At 45.6% G+C, this 18409-nt stretch overlaps 1 protein-coding gene and 1 long non-coding RNA gene across 4 annotated transcripts in view; one reads left to right on the top strand and one right to left on the bottom strand.

The window, feature by feature from the left end:
• Window positions 1-2640: 2640 nt before the first annotated feature.
• LOC122223094 lies at window positions 2641-3858 on the bottom strand. Its single transcript, XR_006204037.1, has 3 exons — window positions 3340-3858; window positions 3166-3236; window positions 2641-2930 (listed from the first exon to the last, which is right to left on the bottom strand). It is a non-coding gene; the product is annotated as an uncharacterized LOC122223094 (long non-coding RNA).
• Window positions 3859-6095: 2237 nt separating this feature from the next.
• Window positions 6096-18409, top strand: part of DICER1 (dicer 1, ribonuclease III) — a 70381-nt gene continuing 58067 nt past the window's right edge. For 2 of the 3 annotated variants that reach the window (XM_042944206.1, XM_042944205.1), the window contains exon 1: window positions 6098-6407. The gene's annotated coding sequence lies outside the window, so the exon portion shown is untranslated. Of the gene's footprint in view, window positions 6408-18409 lie in introns of all 3 variants that reach the window. The other variant, XM_042944208.1, reaches the window with a different exon arrangement.

The raw sequence follows: 18409 nt of genomic DNA, 5'->3' as shown, positions 1-18409 counted from the left end.
AGCTGAAATCAAGTGAGACACTGAGCGGACTGAGCCGCTCAGGTGCCCCGGGGCTGCTCATCTCGACCACGGTTCACAAGGCCCTTTGGTCACATGGCAGAGCTCTGATGCCCAGCAGGGCTCCGTCGGACTTACACCTTCTGCTTCCCGGAAGACAGACTCCGGGTGAACTTGAACCCACCGCTATTCGAGGGGAGAGTAAAGCACACACATTTTTACCCTCCAAATGTGCCTAAGTCAGCTCCATGTCTCTCCCATTAGGACCGTCCGGGTCAAAGCCATCACTTCCTTACACTTTCGCAAATGAATCCTTCGATTTTGCGCTTCTCCGTTGTCTACACTGGCTGGAGTTAACATAAAAAAAAATGTGTATCTGGGGGCGCCTGGGCGGGTCCGTCAGTCAAGCATGCGACTTCCGCTCAGGTCATGATCTCGCCGTTCCCAAGTTCGAGCCCCACATCGGGCTCTATGCCAACAGCTCGGAGCCTGGCGCCTGCTTCGGATTCTGTGTCGCCCTCTCTCTCTGCCCCTCCCCCTCTCAAGCTCTGCCTCTCTGTCTCTCAAAAATAAACATTAGGGGCGCCTGGGTGGCTCAGTCGGTTGGGCGTCCGGCTTCAGCTCAGGTCACGATCTCGCGGTCCGTGAGTTCGAGCCCCGCGTCGGGCTCTGGGCTGACGGCTCGGAGCCTGGAGCCTGCTTCCGATTCTGTGTCTCCCTCTCTCTCTGCCCCTCCCCTGTTCATGCTCTGTCTCTCTCTGTCTCAAAAATAAATAAAAAACATTAAAAAAAATAAAATAAACATTAAAAAATTTTTTTAATGTATATCTGATGTCATCACCGTTGGCTGAAAAACCTTTCTATGGCTTCTCCATCTGTGAAATGAAACAGTAAATCCTTAACATGACACACAAGTTCCTTTGCATTCTGGTGCCATTGCTCCTGGTTCTCGGGCCTTTGGACCCTGGGAGTTTCACCGATGGCCCCCTGGTCAGGCCTTTGGACTCGGACTGAATTACAACCCCAGCTCTCCTGGTTCTCCAACTTGCAGATGGCAGACTGTGGGACTTTTTGGCCTCTATGACGGGGTCAGCCAATTCCTATGAAAAATCTCCTCTTCTATTTCTCTCTCTCTACATCCTATTGGTTCTGTTTCTCTGTAGAATCCTGACTAATACAGAAGTGTGAAGAACTCCCATATTTCCTTTACCCTGAAACTCCATTCACTTGTCACCAATTACACCGATGATATCTTTTAGGGCCAAAAGATCCAAACCAAGCAAGGATTACACATCACACTTACTCATCATATACCTTCAGTTTCCTTTGTTCTGGAAGTGTTTTTTAGTCCTTCTTCGATCTTCATAATCTTAAAATCTTCCAGTATTACAGGCCAGTCGTTTTGTGGGCTATCCCTCAACTTGGGTTTGTCTGGTGTTTCCTCATAAGATTCAAGATGCTCAGGGGCGCCTGGGTGGCTCCGTCGGTGAAGCGTCGCATTATTAGAAATACCAAATAGGGGCGCCTGGGTGGCTCAGTCGGTTAAGCGTCCGACTTCGGCTCAGGTCACGATCTCGTGGTCCGTGGGTTCGAGCCCCACGTCGGGCTCTGGGCTGATGGCTCAGAGCCTGGAGCCTGCTTCGGATTCTGTGTCTCCCTCTCTCTGCCCCTCCCTGGCACACTCTCTCTCTCAAAAAGTAACACTAAAAAAATTTTTTTTAATGCGTGTAATGCAGTGTGGGGTGGGGCCCACTTTCTGTCTTGGACTACAGCTCCAGCTGTCGTGTCCCTGGCTGCTGGCCGAAGCAGACCTTGTCCGGTAGGGACCCTTGACACGGTCCACACACAATAGCTGTGCTTGGCCTGGGCTGTGTCACAACGGCAGTTCGCGGGATAGCGTGAGGACATGCTGCTGCTTCTCTGCGGTTAAGTTTCCCCCAATAAAGCCCATATTATAGCTGCGCCGTGTAGCACGCTTGGGGCGTACCTGTGACCTGTTGCCTGAAAGTTAACATTGAATACTTGAGTAAGGTGACGTCTGCTAGATTCTCTTTTGTAAAGTTCTTGTTTTTTAACTAAGAGTTATAGGGGAGATGCTTTGAACCTATGTAGCTATCCCATTCTTTGTCCAACTTTCACCCAGGAGATTTAGCAAACACTGATATTTCTTGTCTGATGATTGCCAAATGGTGATTTTCGAATTCCATCATTCCTTCTAAGTTTTTTTTTTTTAAGAGAGTGATAGAGCATGCACACTCGGGGGGGGGGGGCGGGCAGGGAGGAGGAATAGAGGGGGAGAGAGAGAGAGAGAGAAGGAGAGAGAGGGAGAGAGTCTTAAGTAGGTCCCGCACCCAGCACGGGGTCAGAGAGACCCTGACGTGGGTCCCGATCCCACAGCCCTGGGATCCTGGCCTGAGCTGAAATCAAGAGTTGATGCTCAATTCACTGAGCTACCCAGGAGCCCCTATTCCTTCCAAATTTCTAGTTGCATTCTATCCTAAGGAAGACCTGTCCCTTTTCTCCTCACTTATTCATTCATTAAACACACACACACACACACACACACACACACACACACACACACACATACATCAGCGTGGACTCATGGATCCTATTTTACTCCATGGGACATAATCTCCTACTATCATCATTTATTTTGATGTTCCAATTTCCCAGATTTGGCCAGCGGGAGTCCCTTCAAATGGACTACGTTGTTGTTTTGAAATGTCTCCTTCACTCTTCGAGCATTTTCGTGTTTTCTGGCACGACAAGAAGGTCTAGGCTCACTTACGCTTTCTCTGTCCCAACCGTGAAATCAGGTATTTCTTCAAGGATTCCCGGTTCCTTTTAGCAGAAGATGGTGTTTCAATCTGGATGTTAGGTGTTCTCCTGGATATAGGACTGCTGCTCCAGGGTTCTTTCAGCGGACAGAGCTAGAAGTATATATACATAGATATACTTTTATGTATACTGAAAGCCTTAGGTTCACATCAGTATCTCCAATTCCAACCTGACCACTCAAGCCTTCTTCTTTTCTCCTTTCAATATTTGTAACCCCATTCTCCAACAGTGAGGAATGTGGCTTCTGTGGTGCTCAATATAGTTTTTCATTTGCAGAGTCCCCTTGTATATACAATTGGCTGCCTGACTTTGCAGGACTGCACCCACCTTCCTTGTTTTGGCTCTGATCTCCACGCTGGGCTGACTTCCTAGCTGAATAGCGGGACGACTGTATTCTCCTGGGTAGATGGAAAAGCAGAGAGAACGAGTCAGTAGAGAAAGATACACAGATAAGTAGACACAGAGGGGAAAAAAAAAATCACAGAAGGATATAGAGAGTACCTTTGAGTTCCTGAAAGCTTTCCAACTCCTGGGTCTACTCCTTTGCTGCAGCTGTATTCCTGCTCCCGGCTTCTGTGAGAAGCGTCTGCAACCTTATGATACAGTTCTTCCCTTTTGGTTAAGCTACTTCAGGTTGGTTTCTGTTACTTGCAAACAAAGAGTCTTAAGCAAAGGTATATTTATATCCTGACTTGTCCTACAAAAAAGAAAACAAATTACGGAAATAATCAGGGCAGAGGGAAAATAAAAAAATTTGCCCACCGAAAATGCATACCACATGGTACTATACCGTTGCTTAACATGGGCTGAAATATTAGCTCCAAGATTTCTAGTGATCCAAACAAAGTGTGAAACACTATCCCTGACAAGAGTTTATGTCTCTGGATTTAAAAACAAGCCAGCAACTGGAGCATGAATAGATAGATCATTGGAAGAAAATGCAGAGTCTACAAGTGAACCCTTCAACAAATGGCCAATAAGTGGCAAACCGTGTAGCCATCTGGAAGAAAAAGAATTTGGATCCATCACTCATCCCATATACTCAGTCGCTGCCAAATGCATGGATGTTTAATTGCAAAAGACTGGAGGTCTAAGTGCCCACCAATAGAGAATTAGTTAAATAAATCAAGGCACATCCCAGCAATAAAGTGTTATGGGGATTGAAAAAAAATAGCAAGGGGATGCCTGGGTGGCTCAGTCCGTTAAGCATCAGACTTCAGCTCAGGTCATGATCGCACGGCTTGTGAGTTTGAGCCCCGCGTAGGTCTCTGTGCTGACAGCTCAGAGCCTGGAGCCTGCTTTGCATTCTGTGTCTCCCTTTCTCTCTGCACCGCCCCCCCCCCCACTCTGTCTCTCTCTCAAAAATAAGTAAACATTAAAAAATTAAAAAAAAATAGCACGGACCTCTGTATATATTGCTGCAAAATACCTTCATGATATATTATGTAAAGAAGGCAAGGTAAAGTAAGTGTGTAGAGCATGCTACCATTTTTGTAAATGAGGAAGTCTTGGCTTGTATGCACATGAAAAAATTCTTCTGATGAATGAAGAAGAAATATCTGCTTGGGGACAGGTGTGAGAGAGAGGTTCTTTCTACTATATACATTGTTATGCTGAGGGATGAACCATATGTGTGTACCACTCTTTTTTTTTTTTTTAATTAAAAAAAAAAACTGGTGAAAATTAGACAAACCCGCTGATGGAGAAGACCAGCTAGTCCTGACAGATTGAACGGACAGCAGGAGGGGCTAAAAGTTTTACCTGCCCCCAAATTCCCACTGCTAGTGCCTATTTTCACCCTGAGAAGCCATCCTTTTCACAAAGGATTATCTCCCGAAAGCCTTTATGTGTGTTATCGGGGAGGTCTGTTGCCCGCAGTGCGGTACGGGTAAGAAACGTTTTTATGGAGGTCTGCCCAAAGCATTCTATTTCCTAATTTTGCCCATGAACATTCTATGTTAAGGCGAAACTCCAAGCCAAACTATGGTAGATGTATGATCAAAATTTGAGCACAGTAGTGATTGACAGCACGCCAGTCCGGAAGCCAGACTACCTGGGGCTCTAATCTCAGTTCATTTATTAGCTGTTGGAGGCTAGTCAGTTTCTCCATCTGTTAAAATGGGGCCAGTTACAATGCCCATCTCCAATTTATATCACGAGCATGTGCGCCTTAGGGCAGCCAGTCCAATGGCAACAAAATGTGGCCCACGTAAGACATCACAATTCTTCTAGCACAGCAAAAAAAAAGAAAAAAGAAAAACAAGTGAAAATACTGTTTATCCCGCTGTGTAAAATACATGATCACTTCATGTCATCGGTAAGATTAGTGCGATGTCTTACAGTCTTTTTTTTGGTAAAGCACATATACATCTATGAGTTCCAACCAGCACATCCCACTTGGGACTGGCCAATTTTTAAGTGCTCAAGAGCCACACGAGGCTGGTGGCGGCTGTAGAACACCGGCTATCTAGCACGGAGTAGGTGCTGAGTGCTAAAGCTTAAGATTGGAAGCATCCCCTGCCTGCAGTGCACCAGCCTACCCCAGGAGTCCTCTGGAAGAGATGCCTACATTTGGGGGTAAATTAATAGGATTCTCTTTAAGCCCACGATTTACTGGACCTCCATCCACTCTTTAATTCACACACGAGGTGTGGCAGAGGGTTGCAACCTATGCAAAGGGACAATTTACATAAGCGCCCCCCCCCCCCCCCCCCGTCTCCGTCCCATTATCCGGTTATTCCTATTCCGGGGCGGGGGTGGGGTCTGTTGTCTCCCCAAAAGCGGAGGGCCCGGCACCACCACCGCGGGGGAGAAGCAGGCGAGTGGGAAGGCCCTTTAAAAAGGGGAGGCGGTGGTAAGAGGAGCGCTGAGCCTCCGGAGAACAATTACGGCCGTGGGGAAGGGCCACGTTTAGGGGGCGGTGGGTGTCAGAGGGGCAACGATGGAGGCGGACGAGTTCCGAGAGCCGGGAGGTTCTGCCGAGCCCGGCGAGCGCTCGCGGCCCCGGCGCGCGGGCCCAGGAGCGCGGCGAAGGCGCCGGGCCGCAGGCGGTGGGTCGCCCCGGTCCACTCCCGGCGCTGGGCCGCAAACGCCGCCTGGCTTCCGCCTCCCGCGTCCGCTGTCTCCCGGCTCCTGAATGGCTGCGGGGCCGGGATTAACCTTTCACCGCCGCGCTCTGTCCAATCACAGGCTCGCTCTCATGCCGGCGCGGGGCGAGCGGGGCCGAGCGGAGCGTGGGGGCGCGGAGGGGGCGGCGCGGGCGCCGGTGGGATTCTTCAAGCGGCTGTGCGCCGTTGCCGCGGGCCGTGCGCGGGCTGCGGGCGAGCCGGGCTCTGCGCAGTCTCCGCAGGCGCGGGCGGGAGGGGTCGAGGCGGAGGCGCGGCGCGGCGCAGGCTGCTCCAGGCCCAGGTGAATGGAGTAACCTGACAGCGGGGACGAGGCGACGGCGAGCGGGAGGAAATGGCGGCGGCGGCGGCGGCGCCAGGCGGCACCGGGAGGCCTGGGCTGTGACGCGCGCGCCGGAGCGGGGTCCGATGGTTCTCGAAGGCCCGCGGCGCCCCGTGCTGCAGGTGAGGCGGGCTCCCGCGGAGCCGCTTTGTGTGCGGGGCGGGGAGCGGCTGCGCCCGCCTCGGCGCGGAGGCCCGCGTGGGCGCCCGGGCCCGGACCCGCCGAGGAGGGCAGCCGGCGCGGGCAGATGGCGCGCGGCCTCGCCCGGTCCCGGGCGGCGCGGCCTGCGAGCCGGGCGTCCACCGGGCCGGGCTCCGCGCCGCCCGGCCCCTGGCGCCCCTCCGGAGTCGGCGCCGCGGAGGGCCGCGGTGCGGTCGCGCTGGCGGCGGCCGGGGCCGCGGAGCCCGCGCTGCCGCCCGCCGGGCCCGCGGAGAGCAGGCTTTGACAGGTCCGGTTACGCACGCGGGAGCGGTGCGGGACCCCGCGGCGGCGTCCGGGGAGCATCCTCGGGACCGCGCCGGGCCTGCTCGGAGGGCAGGGAGGCCGGCTGTCGTTGCTGGCGGGGAAGCGCGAGCCTTGGGGTCCCGCCCGGCGAGGATTGTTCGCGTTTATTGGCAGGTGACCAGATGTGGGTCCCCCGGGGCGGGTGGCCGGGGCCATCTTTTCGCCCCTCCCCTCCGATGTTTTTGTTGCCAGAACGCCTGAACCCTGCAGAGGAGCCTTTCTGGAGGGTTTTTCATCCCCGGGAAGTCGGTGTATGTTTTAGGTGAGCGCATCAGATTCACGGGGATGGTCTAGAAAAACCGAGCTGCCCCGAAGGCTTTGCCCGCAGCAGAGCTAACACACCCCGTAATGTGTCTTTAATTGCCCGGAGATTTGTAAAAACAAGGATGAGTGAGGAGTCCTTTGCTCTTCAGGGTTCAGTCTGTGCGTTTGTGAAGAAAAGTCATTCTTCCGGGGACCCGCTGCTGATCCACAAGAAAAGTCTGAGCATTCTTAGGATTATCACGAGATAAGCATTCATCTTATTAAAGAGTAATTAACTTTGAAGCCTGTGCCGCTGGGAGGTGCTTCTGGCTTTGAATTTTTTGAATCTTTACCATCCCGATTTTCAGTTGTCTTCTGTTGCTTGTCTTTCAAGTGCAGCACACTCAGTGAATGGAAAAGGACGGGCGTTAGGAGTTAAATTACTTGGAAAGTACATATTTTTTAATGTGCTGTCGTAAGAGGTTCACTAAATTGAAAATGTATTGATGTAAACATGTCGTTTTCTCAGTAAGAACCCATCTGAATCGAGAGCTCCAACAAATTTTTTTTTTTTTTTTTTAACGTTTATTTATTTTTGAGACAGAGAGAGACCGAGCATGAACGGGGAAGGGTCAGAGAGAGAGGGAGACACAGAATCTGAAACAGGCTCCAGGCTCTGAGCAGTCAGCACAGAGCCCGACGCGGGGCTCGAACTCAAATACCGCGAGATCGTGACCTGAGCCGAAGTCGGACGCTCAACAGACTGAGCCACCCAGGCGCCCCGAGAGCTCCAACAATTTATTGGACGATGGATGATGGTGCAGGATTCTGAATGAGACCGCGAGGGAGTAGTGATTTTAGGACTGTTAGTATTTGGGGGAGTGTCATTAATATCTAGGCTCTGGAATCATCAGTTTATTTCGCAGTGTTGTCTTTGGAGCCAGTTAGCTACCTGTGGCGTGTGTACATTACATGGAATATGTGGTCTACACACAGACATATATGGACACGTGCATATAATTATTTCAGAACTTCATTTTAGGTCACATAAAACTTACTCTCTTTATAGGTTAGAACTACTATAAACATTGCTTGTAATATGATGGTCACTATAAACACTTAAATAGCAACATGGGTTAATGGATTTATCCATGGTATACGCATGCTGTTTTAAGAAAAGATGTATTCATCAATTTAATTCGGGGAGAAAAGATCTTCTTTTCCTGCAGTTAGTTTAACGCGATCAGCTCACCATCAGAGGTTAAGTTCTGTCGACTGTATTATGCTTGCGACTCTTCTGTATGAGTTGGTACAGCAGGGTTTTTGCCATTGCCAAGTTTTCTTGTCTTGGTTAGAAGACGTTTTATTTTGATGTGGCTCCTGATTCTTACCTGGTAGTGATTTGGGGGGTGGTACATAGGTGGCAGCTCTTTCGCCGTAGTGCTGCCTTCTAGGAATGACGCTTATGACCCTGGGACTCTCCCCTGCCACCATCCCACGTGCGAGATGCTTGTTTCATTTGAGAAAGTGGGTATTTCGTAGAGGTTCCCTCACTTGTGACCCGGTTAACATCCTGTGGTCATTACTTGTGGCAAAGGAAAGAAAGGAAACGTTTATTGATAAAAAGTGTCTCCTTCTTCTGTGCTAGGATGTTTCGGTTGCTTTTATATACCTGCTCCTTCAGACCTCCCTGAGACAAACGCAGTATCGTCCTTCTTTTACGTGCAAGGATATGAAGAGTCCGGTTATTGACCTGAGTTGTCAATCTAGAAGTAGCAGTCAGGAGTCAGTCGTGGTTCAATTTCAGAGTCCTTGCGTGTGGGCTCTTTGCAGTGCACTCCGTTACTGCGAGTGGATTTTAGGAGAAAACCTGTGTAAGACGCGGGTGAGTCCTGGGGCGCCTGGGTTGCTCAGTTGGCTAAGCATCAGACTTCTGCAGCTCAGGTCATGATCTCATGGCTCGTGAGTTCGAGCCCCACGTTGGGCTCTGTGCTGACAGCTTAGAGCCTGGAGCCTGCTTAGGATTCTGTATCTCTGTCTCTCTCTGCCCCGCCGCTGCTCAAGCTCTGTCTGTCTCTATCTCAAAAATAAAAGTAAAAACACTAAAAAAAAAGAAAAAAAAAAGACAGGTAAGTCCTTAGTTAATATTTGTTGACGGGGCGCCAGAATGGCTCAGTCGGTTAAGCATCTGACTGGCTCAGGTCATGATCTCAAGGTCAATGAGTTTGAGCCCCGCGTCGGGCTCTGTGCCGACAGCTCAGAGCCTGGAGCCTGCTTCAGATTCTGTGTCTCCCTCTCTCCGCCCCTACCCTGCTTGTGCTCTGTCTCTTGCTGTCTCTCAAAAATGAATAAATGTTAAAAAAAAAAATTTGTTTTAATTGCTGAATGAATGGAACTTTTTCTAACCTTAAATATTCTGGTGACCCCTGATTATCGGAATCATTCATATTTTTTTCTTTTTTCGTGGTAAAATCGGCATAACAGAATTTACCTTTTTAACCAATTTTAAATGAGCAGTTTGGTGGCGTTAACTATACGTCTGTTGTTTTGCAGTCATCACCATCATCCATCTTCAAAACTTTTTCATCATCTTCACCTGGAACTCTGTCCCCATTGAACATTACCTCCCCATTCCCCCCTCCTCCCACACCTAGGCACCCCCATTCTTCCATCTCTGTGAATCTGACTGCTCCAGAAACCTAGTATATGTGGAATCATACAATATTTGTCCTTTTGTGACTGGCTTGTTTCAGCTGGCATAGTCTTCAGGGCTCATTCATGTTGTAGCATGGGTCAGACTCTCCTTTTTTTTTTTTTTTTTAAATGTTTATTTATTTTTGAGAGAGAGAGAGATAGAGCGAGCGCAAGTGGGGAGGGGCAGAGAGAGAGGGAGACACAGGATCCGAAGCAGGCTCTAGGCTCCCAGCTGTCAGCACAGAGCCCGACGCAGGGCTCGAACTCACAAACCGTGAGATCATGACCTGAGCCGAAGTCGAACGCTTGCTTAACTGACTGAGCTACCCAGGTGCCTGTCTGACTCTCCATTTTTAAGGCTGAATAATATTCCTTGTATATGTGTATACACGCCACATTTTTTTTATCTGGTTTTTCATGGATGGACGCGTGGGTTGCTTCTGCCTTCTAGCCTTGTGACTAACGCTGCTGGGAGCATAGATGTACAAGTGTCTGTTTGAGTCCCTGCCTTCACTTCTTCTATATACTCAGAAGTGGTCAGGCTGTTTCTTGATCATCAAAACGCTAGAGTCAGAAGTTACTGTAGTATGAGTTTTCTGAGGGTTGCTCTAGGCGGTTACACTATCCTACAAATAATTCCCCTCTGTTCAGAGATGAGTTTAGTCTCCCTGAGTCCCAGGATGTACTCATTTTTATGATCTTGCTTCCTATCACTGCTTGGCGAGTAGATGTGCAAGGAAGTGAATTCATTCAGTTGATTCATCGTGGGGCTTGGAGTGCTCTGATGTTGCCAGAGGACGAAACTGGGAAGGTCTGTGTTCAACTTGTGTAAACAGTAAGTTGAAGCCAAGTGATTTATCTTGTTTACCTTGTGCTCTCCCTTTTGGACATTCAAGAGTTTACTTCGTTCAGAAACCCCAGTGGATGTATGTGTGTTATACTGGGTCTTATTCACAAGTTTCTTTGGAATATTTTTTCCTATCGTTACGCACTTACAACTTGCCGAAGTAGGTGATGATCTTACGAAGCAGCACCCTGTCTTTTGCAGTCTACCTCCTGAGCCTGTGAGGTGGATCTTTTGTTCTTTATTTTTTGATTCTTTGATGTTCATCAAATCCTTTGCATGCTACAGGCTGATTTTATTTTATTTTATTTTATTTTTTTAAATTTTTTTTTTTTTTTAACGTTTATTTATTTTTGAGACAGAGAGAGACAGAGCATGAACAGGGGAGGAGCAGAGAGAGAGGGAGACACAGAATCTGAAACAGGCTCCAGGCTCTGAGCTATCAGCACAGAGCCCGACGCGGGGCTCGAACTCACAGACCGTGAGATCATGACCTGAGCCGAAGTCGGACGCTTAACCAACCAAGCCACCCAGACGCCCCCAGGCTGATTTTATTTTTTTAGTTACAACTAATTTCCGCTAAGGCGATTCTCGTGGTAGTACAGTCTGTGTAGACATAGCCATTTACTACTTTATTATTTGTCTACTTTGAGAAAGGATTTGAGATTGTCTTACACTGATGGACTGATTTGAGAAGACCGAAAACAGTGGCCTAAGTGGAGGGGTGGAGTGTGGACGTTGCTGGAAGGAATTATCGGTGAGAGGCTGAGGGCAAGGACAGCCTCAGCATCTGCATGTAACCGAAGAGGTTTTTTTTGGTTGTTGTTTTGTTTTGCTTTTAATTTTTATTAGTCAAAGCAAAAGAGGAAACAGAACTAATTATATAGTCGGCATTGACTAATGAGAGGAAGTAAGCCAGGAGAAGCCGACTTCTCTCTCGTATGAAGAAGAATCCTTTGGATTCTTGCATAAAATGACATTAACAATAGATGGAGAAAATGTGTTGTATTTTGCAGATAGGGAAACATTTTGCACCTGCCATTTTAGAGAAAGCGGAGAAAAGCCTCAGGCTTCAGTAGTGCAGGTGTGCCTCGTACTGGTAATTTGATTCTTCAGAGTTTAGTTAATTTATCTTTCAGGTGATGTCCCCGCAATATCAATGGTCTCATTCAGGCTTTTGACCGATGCTGAATCACGATCCAGTCACAAATGAACCCTTTTCTGGATAGCGTAGGCAGCCAGGATCTTCCAGATTCTCTCTGCCAGTCTTTAGGAACGCGTGTCAGTTGCCTTTCTTACATGGTGGTGTATACTCAGTGAATGAATACAGAGAGCATTGCATTATTTTTGAGGTCAAGTCAAGCTGATGAAATTGAAATCTTCAGTCATATAAAAAGGCCTTTGTTAAAACAGATCCCCGAGTACAGAGTGGCTTTCTCGTTCATCTGAAATTGTCAATGAATTGTTAGGATTCTTTTTCATACACAAAGTTGCTTTACATTTTAAATAAGTGACTAAGAAGATGCCACAAGAAAACATTGTCAGAGGAGGTCCCTAAGCCTGTTACTGGAAAGAAGACAAAACAATTAAGCTTTGGCCCTAGCGTTTTCATCTTTGAGGCTCATGGTAATAGTAAGTGTTGGCTGCGTTAAGGTTGATAAGATAGTAAGGGTGGAATAGTGCCTGGCATAGAAGGTGCTCAGATTTGCCTAATGAATTGATTAATTTATATTTACTTTTTTTTGGAGTCGTCCTTAGAAGCCAAGATAGATTTACAGAGCACGATATTGCTTGTATATTAAGGCTTTTAGAAAGATCATCGTTCTTCTTCTTTTGGACAGATCATGCCATCTGTCCTTGAATCTGATTGGAATTCTGTCCAAGAATCTGATTCTTGATTCTCCTCCATTTGTGACGTACATATGATTAAGTGCGTAGAAACATTGTGGACCAAGAGAAGTGTTAAGAAACTCACAGAAGAAAATTGCTATAAAAATCGGGAGTTGTACCGGTATCGAAAGCATTCTCATTGTTGAGGCAGCCTGACTGTGGTTGTTGTGACGTTGCTTCTGCTTTTGCCGACAGCCCGATGTACGCAATGAGGTAGCGATTTAAAAAAACACGTTTGGAAAATTCCTCTGGGAATTAGGTGTCTACAAACCCATTCAGAATTTCAAAAACGATGTATTGAACTCAAATAATGAGAGGAGGATCTCAATGTAAAACTCGATCTTTGAAATGATGTAGAAAGGTTCTTTGACCAAGGAGTTAGATCAGCAAGACGATTGGAAGGGGAAAAGAAAGGCAGCAGCAGACTTATCTAATACTTTGAGATTCCAGGACTTGTGTCTTTCTGTTGGTTACGGCCTAGGAGGGCAATTAACCTGTCAAACCCAAAGATTTGAAGGCCTCTGATCAGTGGTATTTTAAGCTTTTTCCACCTTGGAGAATTAAAGATTAATGTTTTACTATAGCATCATAGGGATGTTTGCACTGTATCAAATAGTGCAGCCATCTATCTGACTTGGGTGTCTGTAATAGAGATACCAAGTGTAATAATGCCTTTATATTGCTAACTCTCCCTAAGTAACCATTATCCTCCTATTATGCATGAATAAAACATCATCCTTGAATCTGTATTTCACACCATCATGAACTGTTTATATATCTGTCACACATCCTTGGTGTAGGCCACTGGTTCTTACTCTGTAGACAGAGACTACGGATTTGATGAAAGATGTGAATCTTATTTCCAGAAAAACGTACATATTCATAATTTCACATAAAATTATACGAGGTGCAGGGATCCCTCCTGAATCCTATCTGCACGTGCTTGCTTAGGCCGTGTCTACACAAAGACAACTAATAGGTTAACTAAGGAGCAGTGACGAAATTCTGGATGGTTGACGCACAAGTTCCACACGATGGATGGAATCGAACGAACAGTGCAGAATAACGTGTGGTCGAGAAACCTCTGTTCTAGTTGGCTTGACTTCTAAATGACTAGCCGTGTGGTAAGCGCAAGTCACCTTGGCCTTTCTAGATTTTAACTTTCTCACTGGTAAAATGAGAACATTTGCAAGCCTCTAAATATCTTCTAGTCAGTAGTCTTTAAGGCACCCCTAGAACTCCGGGACCTCTCCATTTCAAGTGGAGGGTTTCGACTGAACATGAGGCATGGAAAAGAGAGGCTGCATTTTTCTTGAGTATTAAGGTTTGTATACAGGGACCACGGGAAAGGAGACCACGGAATTGTGGGCGGGTCTGAGCAGGGAATGTAAAATGCAAACATGGAGAAATTGTCTTGAAAAGTATAGAGAGAGCCAGATTTTGCCTTGACCGGATGGCAGAATCTTTCAGACACAGTTGAGACTTTTCGTCGTCTGTCTCTGCTTCCAGTACAGCTCAGTAAATGTTGGTGAATGAGGAGAAAATTTCACAGAAGCGGTTTGAAGCCTTCTACCCGACCAGTATGGTGAGGAGCCAGTAACCCATCAGGAGGCCCTGGGTACTATTAATGAGAAGAGTGTCTACTGGGAACCCTGGTACTTTAATTTTAAGAGCTTTTATTTTGTGTTGAACACTGTACTGAGAGCACCTAGCTTTTTTCCCAGTCTTGTATAGCTAAACATTAAAAAGGGAAACTCCCAAACTTCTCAATCTTTAGACGTACCTGCTGCATATACTAAACCCAAGTGATTTATTGATCTTAGGCCAAACATAATTTGGGGTGTGTTTATTCTTTTATTTTTTTGTTTTTGATAGAGACAGAGCGTGAGCAGGGGAGGGGCAGAGGGAGAAGGAGACACAGAACCCGAAGCAGGCTCCAGGCTCCGGGCTGTCAGCACAGAGCCCGACGCGGGGCTTGAACTCACAAATTTCAAGACCATGACCTGAGCCGAAGTCGGATGCTCAACCGACTGAGCTACCCAGGCGCCCCAGTAATTTGGGGTGTTTTAAGGAAAAGGCAGAATTTTGTTGCTAAGAATATGTAAACAAATGATTAAACAAACCAAACCAAACAAAAATCACCTAAGGCATTGGAGTGCAGTAGGTAAATTGAGCCGGAGGTAAGGCAAAAGCTGTAATTTCTTGTATAAATGCAGTTAGCGCCTTCAAAGGAATGATTCTTTTTTTGCTTATCTGATACATGCCTTTAGTGTTCAGCCCTTCTTCGCTAAAATATGGGAAATAGTCACTGCCAAATAGTGCTTCCCTTTGGGGATATAAAAAATTCCCATCGACATACGATGCCGTTCTGAAGGAGAATGTTGTTTTGACACTCAGTCTTTGTAAACACCTAGCTTTTGTGTTGGTGAACATTAGGAAAAGAGAATTCTGGGAAGTTTGTTTTACTTGTGAGCTGGGTCTGTACTTTCGCCAAGAATAGGGAAAGAAGTAATTGTTTTAAAGCCTTTCTTTAAAGCACGTGCACAAATTTGCACACGCTGTGCACGCGTACATATACACACAGAATACACGTATACGTGTATGAAGCCTGTATTATCTAGGTCTCTGCAGCAGATGCTCGGTTAAAGTGCTTACTTGTGTTTTCTGTATCGAGTGAAGACCAAAATCACCCAGTGCATGGTAGTTTCGGGAATATTAATTTCTCTAGTTTATTTCACCATGTCTGAACCCCCTTCATGATAGCAGTCTCGTTTCAGGTAGTACTTTTCATTTTACTAGAGAAGTTCGTTTTGTAGTGTTTGTATCAGGTAGTCAATTGTGTTTAGTCATCAGTCGAATGGAATAAAGATACTAGAAGAAATGGCGGGATATGTGGTCAGTTATTGTGTGTTTATCGAGCACCTGAGTTCCTAGACTAGAAAGGCCGAGAGGAATGTCAGTGGCCAGGGCTGATTTCAGCTGCCAGCGGCTTTAAAATTAAAGCAGTATTTTTACTTAAATGTGTTTATGCAGATTCAGCTGAAAATGAAACATTCAGTTTGCTTCTGTTATTTTTAAATTGCGTTTTACTCTTTTTCAATCCCCTGGGGAGATCAAAGGGACCATATCCAGGAGCACCTTATTTTGACTAGCAAATCCGTGTTAATCGACCCCTCCTTTGAGATTTGAGTATTGTGTATTGTGGAAATAAGTTGGGAGTCAGAATTCAGGTAGAATTCCACCTCTCCCATTTATTGGTCAGTTGGCCTTGGGTAGGTTATTTCAAATCCCTGTACAATGGAAATGACACTTGCTTCAGGGCTGTTTGGAGGATTCAATTAGATAATAGATAATTTAATGCTCCATTAAGGTAAATCTTCTCCCTTCCCTCTTCCTGTGGGAACTTCCGGTATTTCATAGGTACCATGGTAAATGAACAATTTTTGCATATTGTATTAAGGATTTTTACTTCTCTTTTAAAATAAACTTTAAGTGAAATCAGTTTTAGCTGATAAACAGGAAAGTACCTAAATCACAAGGATGTACAAAGTGAACACGCCCAGATCAAGAGCAGATATGACCAGTATTTTACAAGCTCCTCTCAGTGCCCCTCCCAGGCAATTACACCCTCGCCCACCCCGGTCCCCTGCCCAAAAAAAAAAAAAAAAGCAAACGCCGTACTTTTCCTTATTTCTAACTTTATGGTAGTAGAAGTTATATGGTATGATTTTGTGTTGGAATTTTGTGTTGTGTTGGGTCGCTTCACTTAACATCTGAAGTGTGTGAGATTCACAGTATTCTGTTGTATGAATATGTCCATGTTTACTTGTCTGTTGTATTGTTATTGGACACTTGTCTTGCTTTCAGTTTTGGCTGTTAGGAGTAGTGCAGTTCTTTTGCATGTTTTTTGGTGAATATGTGTCTATTTCAGTCGGCGTTCACTTAGAACGGAATTATTTGGGTTATGGGATATGCGTATATTCAGGGCAGATACTTCCAATTTGCAGTTCTACTAGCCTTGTATGAAAGTTCTCTAAGCGTCACATCCTTTCCCACACTGGATACCATGTGTCTTCATTTTGGCCGTTCTGATGGGTGTGGTAGTAGCTCATTGTGGCTTAATTTGCATCCTTCTAATTGCTTCTGAAGGTTATTGGCCGTTTGATACCCTGTGCTGGGAAGTCCTTTGCCTACACTCCGTTTGCTTCTCTGCCTGTTCCTTACTGATCTGTAGAGATTGTTTCCGTATCTCCTACCCTAGCTTGCCTTTTCACTCTTAATCGGATCATATCATAAACAGACATTTTTAATTTCGACGCAGTCCACTCTGTCCATTTTTTCCCTGTGTGATTAGTACTTTCAGCGTCTCGTCTAAGAAATTGTTGCTTACTCCAACGACATGAAGGTATTCTCTTAAGTTGTTTTCTGAAGACTTTATTGTTTTACGTTGCACGTTTAGAACTACAATCCAGCTGGCACTGATTTTTGTGTATGACTTGAGGAAGGAGTCAAGACTCACTTTTCCATCTGGATACACAATTAACCCAGTTGTTATTTGAAAAGACCATCCTTTTTGTACTATACTACGGTGTTGTTTTTGCCATTAATTAAATAACTCGTATGTTTGGGTCTGATTCCATGGCCTGTTCTGTTGCATTGTTTTGTGCCATTACCCACACTGTCTTATGTATTGTAGCTTTATATTAAATATTAATAAATCAGTTGACCTTTTTTTTTTTAGAGAGAGTGCACGTGCACTTATGCTCATGTGTGAGCGGGGGAGGGGCGGGGAGAGAGAGAGACAGAGAGAGAGAGAGAGAGAATCTTAAGCAAGCGCCATGCTCAGTGCAGTGTCTGATGTGCGTCTTGATCCCACTACCCTGGGATTGTGACCTGAGCCAAAATCAAGGGTCAGATGCTCAACCGACTGAGCCACCCGGGCGCCCCTAAATCAGTTGACTCTTGAGTGTTAAGCCATCCTTGCATTCCTGTGATAAACTAACTGGTTGTGATGCATGATCCTTTTTATACATTCCTGGATTCAGTTTGCTAACATTTTGATTAGTATTTTTACACTTTTGGTTTGAGAGATAGGTCTGTAATTTTACTTTTACCATGATCTCCTTGTTGGATTTTGTTGTCGAGTTTATGCAGGTCTCACGGAAAGAGTTGGAAAGGATCCCTTTTCATTTCCGTCCTCCCGAAGGGTTTGTTGTTAAGATTGTAGTTGTTTCTTTAAATGTTTAGAAGAATTCACTCTAGTGAAGCCATCTGGGCTTGGGAGTTTTTAATAATCATTTTTTTTTTTTTTTAAAGCTATAGGCCTCTTCAAATTTTTTGTTGCTTTAGATGTTAATTTTGGTCGGTTTTGTTTTTCAGGGAATTTGCCCCCTTCTGAAGTACTTTCTTTAGTGGCTACTAAGATGTAACTGATACTAAAAATAGAAATAACCAGATAAAACTTTGCTCCACTTGGAAAAATTGCAACTTTTTAAAGAGATTGTTAAGTGATTTAACATGAAGAATACTCTTCATTGTGGTTCATGGAAGAATAAGCAGTGGTTAATGCCACTCAAATTAAGTTTTTTAAATACTCTTCCAGTTCGGGCACAAGTGTGATTTATGTGGACAAAGTTAGTTCCCTGAAAACAAATTATATTCAAAAGCTATTGTTATGTGGAATCTGTAATTAGATTCGGAGCTAAATTTTTAATCTTTGACCACATTGCATTTTGGATTAATTTGACTAGTGACTTATAATTTAACATGTTCTTGGTTCTTTGCAGGATTGTTTCTAAGTGATAGTAAAAATAAAAATAAGTCGTTAAAGTAGGAAGTAATAGCACCTTAAAAACATTTTGGGAGTGGGGCAGTCCATATTGAAATAACCTCTAGGATTGGTTCTTAGTGGTAAGAATTGTCAGCATTTATTCATTCAAAAAGATCCTG

This window comes from Panthera leo, chromosome B3 (assembly GCF_018350215.1).
Source record: "Panthera leo isolate Ple1 chromosome B3, P.leo_Ple1_pat1.1, whole genome shotgun sequence".
Classification (NCBI taxonomy): Eukaryota; Metazoa; Chordata; class Mammalia; order Carnivora; family Felidae; genus Panthera; species Panthera leo.
This window is presented reverse-complemented; position numbering and strand designations above follow the sequence as displayed.